This window comes from Ceratotherium simum, chromosome 1 (genome assembly GCF_057802395.1).
Source record: "Ceratotherium simum simum isolate JZ-2026a chromosome 1, ASM5780239v1, whole genome shotgun sequence".
NCBI classification, from domain to species: domain Eukaryota; kingdom Metazoa; phylum Chordata; class Mammalia; order Perissodactyla; family Rhinocerotidae; genus Ceratotherium; species Ceratotherium simum.
The window spans coordinates 12,481,798-12,496,430 of NC_141900.1; the positions used below are offsets into that span (position 1 = coordinate 12,481,798).

At 47.5% G+C, this 14,633-nt stretch overlaps 1 protein-coding gene across 3 annotated transcripts in view; it reads left to right on the forward strand.

Annotated features, from left to right (window-relative positions):
• The first annotated feature begins 11,185 nt into the window (after nt 1-11,185).
• GLI3 (GLI family zinc finger 3) overlaps nt 11,186-14,633 on the forward strand; it is a 273,446-nt gene continuing 269,998 nt past the window's right edge. For all 3 annotated transcript variants that reach the window (XM_087434410.1, XM_004441463.3, XM_087434519.1), the window contains exon 1: nt 11,186-11,697. The gene's annotated coding sequence lies outside the window, so the exon portion shown is untranslated. The remainder of the gene's footprint in view (nt 11,698-14,633) is intronic.

Genomic DNA, 14,633 nt, shown 5'->3' on the forward strand with positions numbered 1-14,633 from the left:
AAATGAAAAGTGTCTCAGAAGAGATGCTCTGAGATCATCTGCCTTCTCTCTCCTGGGATCTTGCTGGTACATTATCCTCCTAATGACTTACCCTTTTTGACTTACCCATTGGGTTTCTGTAACCTGCAAATAAAGAGAGACCCACGAACTTCAGCTATCTGAGAGACCACAGCAGGAGCGGCCATGTTGAAAGGCCTGTGATTACAGACTGGATTGCTTTGGGTGCTGGCACATAGACTGGGGTGCACATGAACCCATTCTCAGAAGGTGTCAAGGACTTTACAAACTTTCTCCAGATAGTCCCAGGAGAAAGGATTAAAAAAAATGACACATTAGGGCCGGCCCTGTGGCTTAGCGTCTCCGCTACCGGCAGCCCGGGTTCGGATCCCGGGCGCGCACCGACACACCGCTTCTCCAGCCCTGCTGAGGCCACGTCCCACATACAGCAACTAGAAGGATGTGCAACTATGACATACAACTATCTACTGGGGCTTTGGGGGGGTGGGGCGGAAAGAAAAAAGGAGGAGGATTGGCAATAGATGTTAGCTCAGAGCCGGTCTTTCTCAGCAAAAAGAGGAGGATTAGCATGGATGTTAGCTCAGGGCTGATCTGCCTCACAAAAAAAAAAAAAATGACACATTAGAAAAAATGGCACATCATCCAATAAACCTTTAACTCCCAAAGACTAAAAATTTATCAACTGTTAAATAACAGCTGGGTTTGAGGCCTTCATAAAGATATTATTTACAGAGGAGAATATAACATTGGGGATTCCCTTGGGTGCAAAAGTCGTAGGTCCAAGTAGTTCTATTTTTCACCATATGTACAGTCTGCTCTTCTAAAACAAAATGGCTCCATGATAAGACTCAGTCATTCCTCTTTCCCCCTTAGGAGGCCACATGCAGTGCTAGAGACAGCTTTGTCCAGTAGAAAGCAAGCATACAATTGTTAATAATTATATAAATAAATACAAAAAGCTTTCACATGTGAGTTGATTCTCTCTAGACCATTCCTCTGCATATAGAGATAAGTTGAGGGTTAAAATTTGGGAGGCTGAAAAGCAGTGTTTGGGACCAAAAGGTGGGTTTGGTTGAACCATATGAAGATATCAAGAGTGGGCTGATATCCGGGCCCGGCAGCATGACTATCCATTCCCCTATTAAGAGAAATGAGTGTAGTGTAGCCCGTCCACCCCAGGCACAGGTGGACACATGGATCCCAAGCTCCAGGTTTTATTAGGGCTACGCATCACGTCTTTGAACGGGCAGCTATAAAACTGCACTAGGTGGAAGTTGGTGAGGGAGGAGCAGAGAGTGAGGGGAAGTGGCGCCACTCTAGAGGACATGGTCTTTAAGAGCTTCCTCCAGCGGGCTTCTGCCCCATCTAATTCCACCCAAGTTCGAACTGAGAGTGCTCCTTCCAGGTCTCTGTGATCTTTAAGCCACACAAGCCCTCCAGCTCCTATTTGAGCAGAATAAAATCCAGCTTCATTTCTTTATGGTCTATCTCCTCTCATGGCACTCTATATATTTTATTCATTTAATGAATGTTTATTGAGATTCTACCCTGGAACTACTACAAGTTTCTAAAATAAGGGGGAAAGAAGTCAAGTTGAGCGTCCATGTGTCAGGCAGAGTATAAGTATTATCTTATTTAATCCTCTAAATAATTTTCTAAAGTAGGTCTTAGGATTCCATTTTACCTATGAGGAAATTGCAACTCACAGGGGTTGAGGAGCTTGCCCAAAAACATACGGTAAAGAAAGGGCAGAACTAAAATTTACAGCAATTCTTTAAGCCCAACCATTGTCACCAATTCCGAGCTGAATTTTAAGGGTAAGAGAGCTCCCATACTGACTTGATAGCAAGTGGATGGACTACTTTCCTTCCATTACTTCCATAACTGGGATCTTGTGGAAACAAGATAACAATGGGAAAGCTCAGTCCACCATAAACCAGTAGACTCTTTTGTGAAAGCTCCTGGAAAGCAAGCTGGAGCCAAGGGTTATGATTCTGGGATGTGAATTATTTCCCTTGGGAAACCTAGGTGTCTGTGCTCATTCCTGCTCCTGAGCATGGTATAACTGACAACACACACACACATATACAAGCTAGTCTCTAAAAACCCTAAAACCTTGTCCTTAATAGAAGCTCTATTGTGAAAGGTACCTTGTCCAAGCTGAACACCCTCTCTTTGGGGGTGAGAAATATGCAGGAATTTAAGTACTGCCCAAGTGTCTCTTACCTAGGCAAGCTTGAATGGATTCTTCATGGCTGGGCTCCTTCTGTGGGAGACTGTAACCTTGATGGCTATCTACCTAGCACCTTTCCATTCAACACTGTGATTATTTAACATTTTTAAAAAGAAAGGTGTTTTATTCTGGCTTTCTGATGCAGCCTTCTGATAAGAGCAGAATCTGGAAAATCCAGGCTAACTAACTACTTTTTGCCTTAATTGCCTGGCCTATATGACGATAATTTACTCAATTCTCCGCTTCATTTTGCATGTGTAGATGAAATTTGACTGCTCAGGCACTGTTAATTCGAGTTAACAAGCAACCAAGAAGCAGTGCATTGGTATTTCAGGCTCAACTTTGACTGTGCTTACAGCCTTCATACCCGTGTGCTTACTGGTGTGCCTCTCTTTGAAATGTGCTCCACAGATACTGCGTGTAACCTTGTATATTTATGCTCAAAAACATATCGAATATTGGTGGAGCTTAAGAAGTGGGCAGAGTGAACATTTTTAAATTGGTATTCCCAATAGAAAATAAGTGGAGGATATGTTTCTCTAGAGGGTACCTTGGGAACTGAAGCAACATGTAGAATCAATACTTTCAAATATGATGTGAAACTTCAAGGAAAGAAAAATAAATGCAATGTGTTCTTAATTCATGTAGGAGCAAAATTATGAACTAAGCATATACTGACACTTCATTATAATGTGTCTTTTAAACAAGGATATTGAAACCCTTTGCGGCATTACCTAAGGCTGTGGGATTAATTTCCTGTGTCAGGTGGAATATAAGCAAAGCCAACACTGACCGTCTATCCTGGAATCTGGCAAGCTCTGCCTACCTCCGAGCCTTCAGCCATGCTACTTCCTTCCTCTGCCTTCCTCTGCTTGGACCACACTGTCAACCTCACCACTACTCTTCATCCTTGGATCTCAGCCTCAGTTACCTCCTCAGAGAGGCTCCCATGACCACTCCATTTATAAGCGGTAGGTCCCCACCCTGATATCTGTCTCGTGTTGCCCTGTTCTTTTCCTTTCTAGTGCTCACCACAAAGTGTGTGTGTGTCCATGTTTGTCTTCCCCTCTAGATTCTAAGCTCTGTGAGGGCAAGGAATGTGACTATTGGCTCACCACCATACGCCCAGTGGCTTGTGCAGCCTGTCACACATCACATGCTCAATGCACGTTTGTTGAATTAGTAAATGATTGAATGGAGACTCCATCTAAGGTCCCTGAGGTGTAAGCAGGCGGAACTAGGAAGGAAACCTCGTTGCTTCACAGAATTTTGCCTGCACACTGTCATCCCACAAGCCAGACTTGTTGATGGGTTTGTATAAAGAAAAACCTAGAGTAGCTAAGGGTCAAGTGCTTTGGATCTTTGCTGTTTCTGAATGATGTACCAGTAAATGACTTCTAAATGATTGTGGGCATGAAAGAGTAGCAAGCTACCTGGAATTGGCAGGTTGTTTCTTTGTGGAAGAAATTTTTCTCCCAAGAGCTCTTTGTGAGTAATAGACTCTTGAAACAGTTTTGTGACTTTGTATATTTCAGTAGAAAAACTATTCAAAATGAGTCACACTTTTACAGGTGAGGGAGAACAGAGACTTAAACCCCCACATCTCTAGTGTCTTCCTTACTGAGTGTGAAGAGGCTGTGACAGGTAACCTGGGGCTCAGCTGGCATAAAAAACAGCAGGAAGAGGAAATCTGCTTTTCTTGGCATCTCCTAATCCAGACAGAAGGCCCACCCCTTCATATACGCCATCTCATTCCTTCTTACGATAACTCTGCGAGACAGATACCAACAGTATTTCCAATTTACAGGTGGGCAGACTGAGTGAATTGACTTGGCAAAGTTACAAAGTTAGTAATGGTGGAGAAATGATCAATCCAGGTCTGTTCTGTCTTATATGCTTCTGATTAGTATTAAAACCCCAAAGAAGTGAGACTATTAGTCATTATCATAAAAAGCAGAGCCGCGTGCTACATATTACGTATAGACAGAAATAGAGAGCGATACAGAGAGGGAGGGAGGGAGGGAGAAACACCCGTCTTTCACCCTCTCTGTCACTTGTGCTTCCCTCCTCAGCCACACTGGACCCTGGAAGGGCCAGGAAAGGGGTGTTACAATAACAGAGGTATAAAAATAATCACTAGCTCTGAGCTCTCAGCTATCGGGATCACGCAGCACAGAGCTCCTCTGTCCTTCCCTTCCCCTGCTAGGTGTTCATTCACTTTCTCCTGCGGCCACCATAAGCACTGTTCTTCCAGTTCTGCTGGGCCTGGCTGGGCTTGCTGCTGCTTTTGGGGTGTGACCCCATTGTTTTCCCATCAGCATTCATGTTAACCTCTCACTCACTCTGATTTCAGAACTCCACCTCTGAACCCCATGGTTCTTGAGGTTGGGGAGGTCTCTCTTCCTATGAGTATTATGGTTCCCAAGCACAGGGCTACCACTTCTTGTCTTTTCTTGAAATATCTCAACTCTTCATTATGTTCCCAGGTGCGTGGCCTCAGTCTTCTCAGTTTCTTATGTAGCAAATACAGGAAGTTTCATTCACCAAAATTCCTTGTAGGAATCTTCACACGTATTTGGAAGAACTACACTGATGAGCTGCTGGGTGCATGTGTCGAGGGTTAGGGAGTGAGACTCAAAAGACAAGATGAGCTTGAACGAGATGTTCTAAACCACTTTCTAAGGAAGATGGATCCTGCGAACTGGAGGGCCTTTGTTTCGCTGCACATTAGAGTCTCTCAGAACACCCAGTTCAGAGGAGCAGAAATGAATTGCTGTGCCTAAGAGAAGAGAAATCCAGGGGCCAGCCCTGTGGCCTAGTGGTTAAGTTCAGCATGCTCCACTTTGGCGGCCCGGGTTCAGTTCCCAGGCACAGGCCTACGCCACTTGTCAGCAGCCATGCTGTGGCAGTGACCCACATACAAAATAGAGGAAGACTGGCACAGATGTTACCTCAGGGCAAATCTTCCTCAAGCAAAAAGAGGAAGATGTGCAACAGATGTTAGCTCAGGGCGAATCTTCCTCAGCAAGAAAAAAAAAAGAGAGAGAAGAGAAATCTGTGGGGCTGGGCACTGAACATGAGAAGAGCAGAGTAAATGAAAATAACACAGTGGGGGCATCACCAGACACGGATGAAGGACAACAATTCTAGTGGGAAATGTTGGAGCTGTTTGCTGTAATGTGTTTGACATTACATCCTCCTTTTACAGTCTGTTTATGAAAAGACTCAGTAGAACCTACAGTTTGTGTAGTGGATTATTTAGGGCAAAAAGAGCAAACTCAAATGTTTTCAGGAGTGAGATATATTATGTAAATGAGTGAAGCTGCAAGTATAAGGTGATGGGGAGTGGTAGAGACTGTGACAAAATGAAGAGTACTAGGCAACATGGACTCATGCACATCAAATAACATGCATCAGCAGACAACACTCATCCCACAGGCGACTGCTTGTTACCTTAGCTTCAAGGAAACTCAAAGAAGTGCTGGGCATTGAAGCCAGGTGAATGGGAGATGATCACGAAGCTAGTAGAGCAGACCCTGGGCTAAGACAGATGGAAAAGGCAAGTGAAACCAGCGCGTCACATGCATAAACTCCTAGGAAAGGACGGTGAGACCTCAGGAAACAGATGCTGGTCACTAAACTGCTTTGTTTCAGACACAGAGAGAAACTTATTTTATTTCGGAAAGAGAGGGATGGAGAAAATCATCCCTGGGCTAGCCAAACCATCAGTAAAATCTACTAAGCTCACCCCATGCCTGCTATGGGTGTGTTTCCTGTGGAGCTGGCAAGGGTCTGAGTATGGGGTATGGGGTGATATCATGCAGCACCCACAAGGGCTCTGAACTTAGCAAAAATCCAAAGGGAGGGTTTTAGGTCTTTCCAACCTGTGGGACTGGCTGAGGTCCAAGCCAATTATAGCTACATTTCCAAGGTGAAGAGGAACACAGCAGACATCTGGATTACATTTATAATCCCAATGTTCTAGGAAGATGGAAGAATAAGTTATGTGGGTGCTGAGTGAGAGACCCCTGGAAGGGCACCTTTGCGAGGCACTGGAAGCATTCTCCCTCTCTGGCAACCAGCCAGTCAGCGTGGGAAAGCTCGGGCCCGTCCACTCTGTGCCACCTCATGAGTGTTTCCTTTGCTGGGGCACTCCTGAGACATTTGTGTGGCTTGCTGGCTGCCTGTGTCCCCCAGTACTTTTCCTACATGCACACTGGCTGGTGGGTGCTGTGCGCGCAGTACCACGATGCCGGGGAAATGAGAAGGGGCAGCAGGAAACCTAAATTGGCCACTGTTGCACTCAGGAAGTCTAATCAGCTCAGTCCAGGAATAGGTTGTCGTGGCCTTGGTGGGGAATGCAGAAAAGAGCTCGTTAGGAAACCTGGAGGTGAGAGGAGGAATGGAGGATTGGGGAGAGAGAGTAATGAGTTGGGTGACACTGGGGTCTGGGACCTTGGTTCTTGCTCTGTCTCCCTTGCATGTCTCCAGGGGCCAGTTCCCCCTCTCCACGTACTCAAATCCATGAGATACCTCTGGAAGTCAGCACTTCCTGGCTGAGTGGGAGGTAGACTTCTCCAGCTGCTCCCCACTCAGGGGGTGGGTTAGTTGGGGGGAGCATGGACAGATGTAAGAAATCTTATTTTTGTTTTGGACTCCGGTTCTCAAATGCAGCCAACACAGTATTTCCCATAATCCTTAAGGAAAAAAGTTTTAAGCAAATCTGAGCTATTTCCCAAAAGAAAACTGGTAAGAAATTCAAACATGAGGACCAACATATGAAGAGCCTTGTGATCAAATATAACTCATAAGAGCAAGAGAAGCCTCCTCTCCACACAGATGTGGGAGGCACTGTGACTTCAGAGCACGGAGGAGAAGAACATGGTGGTCCAAGAACATGGTGCACCAAAGGCATCACCTTCCAGTAGGCAGCCCTATGGTGGGCAACTGAGGCAAAGGTGACAGTCCTCATTTATAGGAGGGAATCAGCACAACAGAGAAAGGAAATAATAGCCATTGCGTTGGGCTTTATAGAGGATGCCTGTTAATTGTTTACCTGGCATGCAACTCTCCCTCTTGCCTGGCCAAGAGGAATACTGCATCCCCTTGGACAAGGTGATTATTCTCTGGGAAGGCACACAGTAAGATTGATTAGGTAAAATGCAGCTGCCTCTGGCTACCTTCCTTGGTTACCTAAAGAAAGTTTGTATGAATAAAGTCTAGCTGAAAGATGGAAACAACACTCAGCAGACATTGTTTGAGCCCCCGGATCCTGCCTTGCCTGAAGACCACCTATACACGTCTGGACTTTTCAGTCAATACCTCCCGCCAACGCCACCACCTTTAAATTTAACTTAAGCCAATCTGAGTTGGAAATTTGTCACTTGCAGCTGGAAGTTTATTAGTACTCATGAAATATCCTCTTGGGATTTCCCAGTAATTAATTAGGGGCTACTGCACAAGGAGATGGAAGAGCTTCAGTGGTAAGTGAGGGGAAGCACAGTAATTATGTACAGCACACATGACAGGGCAAAAAAATGCAGAGGAGTTTGTGACGTTTGCTCTCAGCTTCATCCTTTGTCCTCTCAACTTCAGATTCTTCAGTCTCCTCTGACTATCTCTTTCACTGTTGTTTTGGGTTGAATTGTGTCTCCCCCAAAAGCTAGATTGAGGTTCTAACTCTTGGAACCTCAGAATGTGGTCTGATTTGGAAACAGCGTTGTTGCAGACATTCTTACTTAGGACGAGGTCATACTGGAGTAGGGTGGGCTTCTAATCGAATAGGACTGGTGTCCTTAGGAAGAGGAGAGAGAGACAAAGGAAGAATGCCCTATGACTATAGAGGCCTCGGTTAGGGTGAAGCAGCTCAAGCCAGAGAACACCAAGGATTGACAGCCACCACCAGAAGCTGGGAGGAGGTAAGGAAGGATCTTCCCCTAGAGGTTTCAGAGGGAGTCTGACGCTGCTGAGAACTTAATTTTGGACTTCTAGCCTTTAGAACTGTGAGACGATAGATTTCTGTTGTTTTAAGCCACCCAGTTTGCAGTACTTGGTTCTGGCAGCCCTAGGAAACTGATACAAATATCTTCAAGTTTCCTACTTCATCCAAGTTGTTGCAAAAAGAAAACTGTCTTATCAACTTAATCATTTTGAGAACTCACTATATTAAAATTTCCTAGGACATTTGCATTTGAAAAGAGAACTGATGAGAGATGGCAATAAATGAATCTATGATGGTGGAATTTTAGACATGGAGGAAGGGCAATCTCAGAGCTCTGTAAGTCGGTAAGTGCTTGTTTATCAGTACAAAAGAGGTTCTAATATTGAGTTTCAGGGTGCCTTTGGGATTCTTAGAGATGTCTCAGGAACCACTGCAGAAAGGGGGTGGGTGAGAAGAGAAAGGCTAGGGGGCTGGGCCCTGAGACCCCATCCAACTGCAGCCAAAGTCATTCACTTTTATATAGTGGGATTCCATATAAGATTTCATTTGGAAAAAAGGGTTCTTGTGTTAAAGTAGATTGAAAGTCACTGAATTATGGCATTATTTAAATCACGCTAAGGCAAACTATGTCTTATTTCTTTCACCACTTTGGCAAAATGTGCCCACTTACATATATGTTTCCACTAAAGCAGAGAGCTGTTCGTTTCTGCCAAGACTCTAAGGTGAGGAAGCAGGGACACACGGGAGACACCAGCATTATTCCTCCTCTTCTGTTTTTAGCTATTCTGATGGTTATAAGGGGAAAGATTAGCTGCTATTTCTTTGTTCTTTTCATTTCAAAACTGAGAATCAAGATCTTCATGATTCAAAATGTGCTGGAAGACTGTTTTAAGTAAAAGTCAAAATATCTAGTTTACTCAAGTTGTTGATTTATTGGCTGTCTTTCTTCCTTTTATTTATTTTTTGCCATCGGGTGAACAGAGGCGGCTATCAGGATGTATTATTTGCATCCATGTGACTGAGGCAGAAGCAGTACTTGAGTACAAAAAAAAAAAATTTGACTGATGCTGGAGGAGTATATACCGAAAGGAGGAGCTTGCAACTCTCTGCAACTGCAAAAGTATAATAATAATTCTTACACATTTGTGTCCCTTTACACTTTCACACGCATTATCTCATTGGAAACCCATACAAATCCTAGGAGGTATGCAGCCTGGTTTTCCTATCACCATCCTACAGATGGGCTCAGAGCCCATGGAGGCTTAGAGAATCATCCTGGGCCTGAGGCCAGTCAGTGGGGGAAGCTGGGGCCACCACTCCTGTATCCTGAGACCTCTGCTTTGTATGATGAGTAAGTGGTGGGTTTTTTTTGAAGAGTGGTGAGGTCGAGAAAGAAATCTTAAAACAAATGGCCAAAAAGGACTTTCAGCCCTACTCTATCTCCACAGCTTCTACCATAAAAGCTTAAGTCAGGGTCTGCTTTTGTCCTGCCTTTGAGATAAGCAACAAGTCCCAGGAACCAACTAGTGAATACCACCATCAATTCCCTTAAAAAATTCTCCAGTTAAGCATTTGAATCTCAAAATGCTCTTCAAATCATAATAGCTAATCATTCATCCGCCCACTCTCTTCCTTCAGTCAAGACGCTCAGTGAGTCAACACAAGTGCACACCCTGAGCTCGAGGGAGGCACTGCTGGCTGCGGGTGGGTGGGGAGACTCTCACCTTACCCCAGGAGGAATGGATTTTGGAGTGTCACGGGGGTTTTCTTTTCTTTCTTTCTTTTTCTTCCTTTGTTTACCCCAGGGGAACTCCTTTTCTAAGTTACAGGTCCAAGTTGGGTACACTGAAGGGAGACAGATGAATGTAGGCTGGCCGGTGGAGGAAGGAGGGAAAATAATTTTTACTAGTATGGGCCACAGAAAATAAATCAGAGACAGAGGGACTGCAGCTCAGGGAAAAGCACCACGCTGGAGTGCAGGCTCCAAGCCCGGGGTCTTTGTTTTTGTGTCCTTTATAAAGTGGCCCATGGGGACAGCAGGCTGTGGAGTGGGAGTTCCCACTTCCCAGATTTGGCCCCAAGGGCAGATGAGTCTGGTGGAGAGGAAAACCCTGAACTTCCAAAAGCATCCTCTGGCGAGAGAGGGAGTTTCAGAGTTGGCCTGGGGAAATGTAAAAGGAGAGGGGTGGCCCAGGGCGAGTGTGATCAGAGAGGCCTTAAAAGAAGAAAGGGAAGCCCAAACTGGGAGCAGAGAGGCGGAGTGGGAGGCGATGGGAGCAGGCAGGACGCAGCCTGGGCGCGGGCGCTGGGGCGGGGGGCGGCGGGGGCGTCCCGGCAGTGCCGCGAGCGCAGGCGGGGAGGGCGGCCGTGACATCACGCCCGGGCCCCCTTCCCTTCGCCGGGTGGGTGGGGCCTCGGCGCGCGGAGCGGGCGCGGGGTCAAGGAGGGGGAAGAGGAGGAGCAGGCATGAATGTGTCTGTGTGAGGACTGGGGAGGGGCGGAGGAGGCGGAGGGCGGGGAGGGAGCGCGCGCGTGGCTCGGGGCGCCCGTGCTCCCCCCAGCCCCCGACCCCAGCCCGCGACACGCCGCCGCCGCCGCCCGCATCGCAGCTGGGACCCGCTCCGGGCGCGGGGACCTGGCGGGCGGGGAAGCGTGGGCCCCCGGTGCAGCCTGGAACGAGCAAGAAAGCAAAAGTAAGGCGAGCAGCACTCCAAGTTTTCCCAACTTCGCCCCCTGCGGCGGCAGGCGTCCTGCTGCTCGGCGCGTCCTCCTCGCGCTGGAGAGTGGCAGAAAGAAAAGAGACGAGGCGGGGGCGGGGACGGAGGAAGAGGGAGCTCGAGGGAGAGAGGAGAGTCCGGCAACATCTGTTAAAACTTGGGGGAGGAGGAGCGCGGGGAGGAGGAGGAAGAAGAAGAGAGGAGGGCAGGAGGGAGCGCGAGGGAGGGAAGCCCAGAGCCGAGGGACAACTTTTCCACCCCGTGAGTAGCGCAGGCTGCGCGGGTCGGGGCGGGGGGCTCCTCCACCCCGCGCGGGTTTCCAGGCCGGGATGGGACCTTCTTCCAGAAAGTCGATTGGATGCCAGGAGGGGAAGACGGTGGGGGCTTTCTTTTTTTCCCTTTCCCCTCCCTCCCGCGGGTGAACCAAATCAGAACTGTCACTCAGGGCCTGTGAGTCAGAAGGGATCGGATTACACGATCCCTGAAACCGATGCCGGAGCTGCACGAGCGGGAGGGAACGGGCAGGGTCAGCGCCACCGGCGCGCTCGCACACTCGCACTCGCGCACACTCGCCGCCCCGACTCGTCCGCGCCGCTCGCCCGCCCTCCCCGCGCGCCCCGCGGCCGCCCGCGCCGCACCATGCCCGCGGCGGGCGCCCCCCGCGCCCGGCCCTGCCGCTCGCCGTAGCCCGAGCCGCCCGCGGCCGCGCAGAGCCCGGAGCCGCCTGCCCGCGCCCCGGACGCGGGTCTATGGGAAGTTCGGGGACTTGACAGCCGCCGCCGCCGCAGGTACGTCCCGCCTGAAGTTCTTTGTTCCGCGGGGCCCGCACGGGGCAGCCCGCTCCTGCGGCCGCGCCCGCGCCTGCAGGTCGAGAGAGGGTCGCCCACGGGGGGCAACGAGAGGAAATGAAAATGGCTGTCAGAAGGCGCCCAGATTTAGAGAGCAACGCGCAAGTCATCGGAGCAAGTCTTTTCTGCGCTCCCTCCTTCCTCAAGCTCCCTTTCCAAGTGTCTGACCCCTCGGCCAGCCGCAGACGCACTGGAGAATTTCACATCCCGGAGGGGGGACGAAGTTTGCAGCAGCGGCGATGGCGCCCCTCGCCCCCACTCCCCACCCGCAGGGTTAAAAGGAGCTAAGTGAGACCCCAAAGCTCGGGCGCCTGCCTTCGCCCTGTTGCGTCCCCCTCGGGAGCCGGGTCCCCGCGGGGAGCGCCGCTGCGGGGTCTTCCTCCAGCCTGCGCGTCCCTTCCGGGGGGGGGGGGTGTGTGGTGTGAGCCGGCGGGGAGAGGCGCGCCTCCGTCGTAATAGAGGAAAAGTGAAAGTTGTACCATCTGTGTATGATTTGGGTTTCTTTTATTTCTTCCCCTTTCCAGGGACAGCATACACACACACAAAACAAACAAAAGAAAGAAAAGAAAACAAAAAAGAAAAGAAATAAAAGCGTTAGAAGCTGCTGCAGGCAGTGAGTGCGGGGTTGTGGGTAACCGTGGCCCCGGCAATAATCGTTTGAGAGGCCGCATTTTCACCGAGCAGAGTTGGGTAGGAATCACTCTGCAGAGGACAGTTACTTTCTTGAGTTGCAGAGGGAAGCTGGGCGGGAGGAGGTGGAGAAGGAGTAAATATTTACCCCAAACTTGGAGAGTTTGTCAAGCGACTTTTAAGCAGATTGCCAGATGCCGAAACTCGACTGCACATCCCGGCCTTTTATCCTTCCCTGAACTTTGGGCTCAGGTCCCTGATTGCACCTCCTTCAGGAGATGCCATGCCGGGAAGGGCTGGACCCAGGCTTCCCTTGCTGACCCCGAGTGGAAAGAGGATTAAGGAGGCATCCTCCTGCCCCCAACTTCTCATCTTGGTGTGTAGTGCCGAATAGATTCTGGCCTTGGGCACAGTGCTCGTGGCCCTCTGCCAGTTTATATGTACATATATTTATGTAAAACATTTTCTCCCAGCTCTTTGCCAGCTGTTCCACATTTTCCAGCTGCCATTTCAGTTTGAAATGATGGACTGTCCGCATCTCCAAGTAAAAGAGCCCTTTAGTCAGAGGTGGGAGGGCCAGCCGCTGTGCAAAGACATGGGCAGTGCCATTAGCTGGACTGGCATTATTAGTTCTAAAAAACACCTTCTGCTCTCCTTTTCCTTTCCTCTTTCTTCTCCCCAATTAGTCTTTCCAGAGCACTTTGCTGGAAATTCACAATAATTAGGCTTTTCCCCCCAAATGTGATTTTGTACAGAAATTTGGATGAGGCCATTTTTTAGATCCTTGAAATATGTGTCTGGTGGAAATAAATTCACTTTTAAAAAGAGTTCCAGCTTGAGTGCGTTGGGCATGGCTGGTGGGGGGCCTCTGCCATGGCCAACTGAAATGAGCTCATTTCAGTCTATTTAAGGCAGACACTATTCATCCTCCCCATGTTACACTTTCTGTGTTGTTTGATGTCTTAGCATATTATAGACCGAAATCTTAAAGAATTGGCCTAAAGTATTAATTTTGAGTATTTATGTAATTGCTCTGTAATTTGAATAGGTGCCTTATTGATTGATTCCTGTAATTATTTCATTTACGTTTTAAATTAAAAATTAATAATAGTCTGACAGTTTCTTAATTACATGTGTCAAGATTATTTTGAAGGAGGAAAATGCTATGTTTTAAAGGAGTGAAATAACCTCAGAATCTCTTCATTTTTCTCCCAGAACAGTATTTCAGTTGAGGGGATATGTTAAAGCAGTGGTGATTGGCCTTAACGATGTAAACTGTGTCAAGTATCTAAAGAATTTGTTTATGTTAGGAAATATTGGTCTGAACAACCTGGTACACACACACTGTGGCCCGTTACACTATAGTCATACGGAAAGCAAACATGAAATGAAATAACATTTAAATTAGTTGTAATAGCATACTTACAGAGCGAAGAGAGTTTATTTTATACTAAAAGCTATTTAATTAGAAACTCCTTGCCTAAGGGGAGATCCTTTCAGGGTATATAATTCTTAAAGTCAGCCTAGGGAAGCTTTGGGTTAAGATGCCTGAATGAGTCCAATGTGAGGGGTGCCTAGTGAAATTTCACACACAGAGAAGCTCTTTAAAAGGTAGAGAGTATATTCTTATTAATAGGCTAGTAGGTCCAACTCAGATGCCTCCCGATTTCCCAGTACCTTTACCATGTTTGTAGTCCTTGATTGAACCCTGATATAAACACATTCTTATTGTATGTCTAATTTGTAAAAGACTAGAGAATCAGAAAGAGAAAATTCAGTACTGATGAAAAATGGCTCTGTTGAGTTATTTCATGTCTTATTTAATGGAGGAGTTATTAATTTATCAGTTTGATGCCCAAGCCTAAAAGTGGAACTTCCCTTTGTTTCCTGGCCAGTTTTCTTAATTACCTGCATGCTGGACGAGTTTCTGACTTCCTCTGTGCTCAGCCTTTGAGAGGACCTTCTTTTCTTCTGTGTAAGGGATCCTGCCATGGAGATCCCCCTTCTCCCCTTTTTCTGAGGATAGAGTTTGGGAGTTTATGAAAGGAAGCAATGTAATGATCATTGTTCCATGCACTCACTTATATGGAGACCGTCATGTACTAAGGAAAACCGGTCTTGAAGGAAAAGTGAATCAATGAGTCATGAAATCTTCAAGAAAACCTTAGTAATGGCATGTTAATGCTTTTAGACGATAGTAGATTATCTTAAAAGTCAGACTTTTCTTCTTTATGCAATTGTTGTAA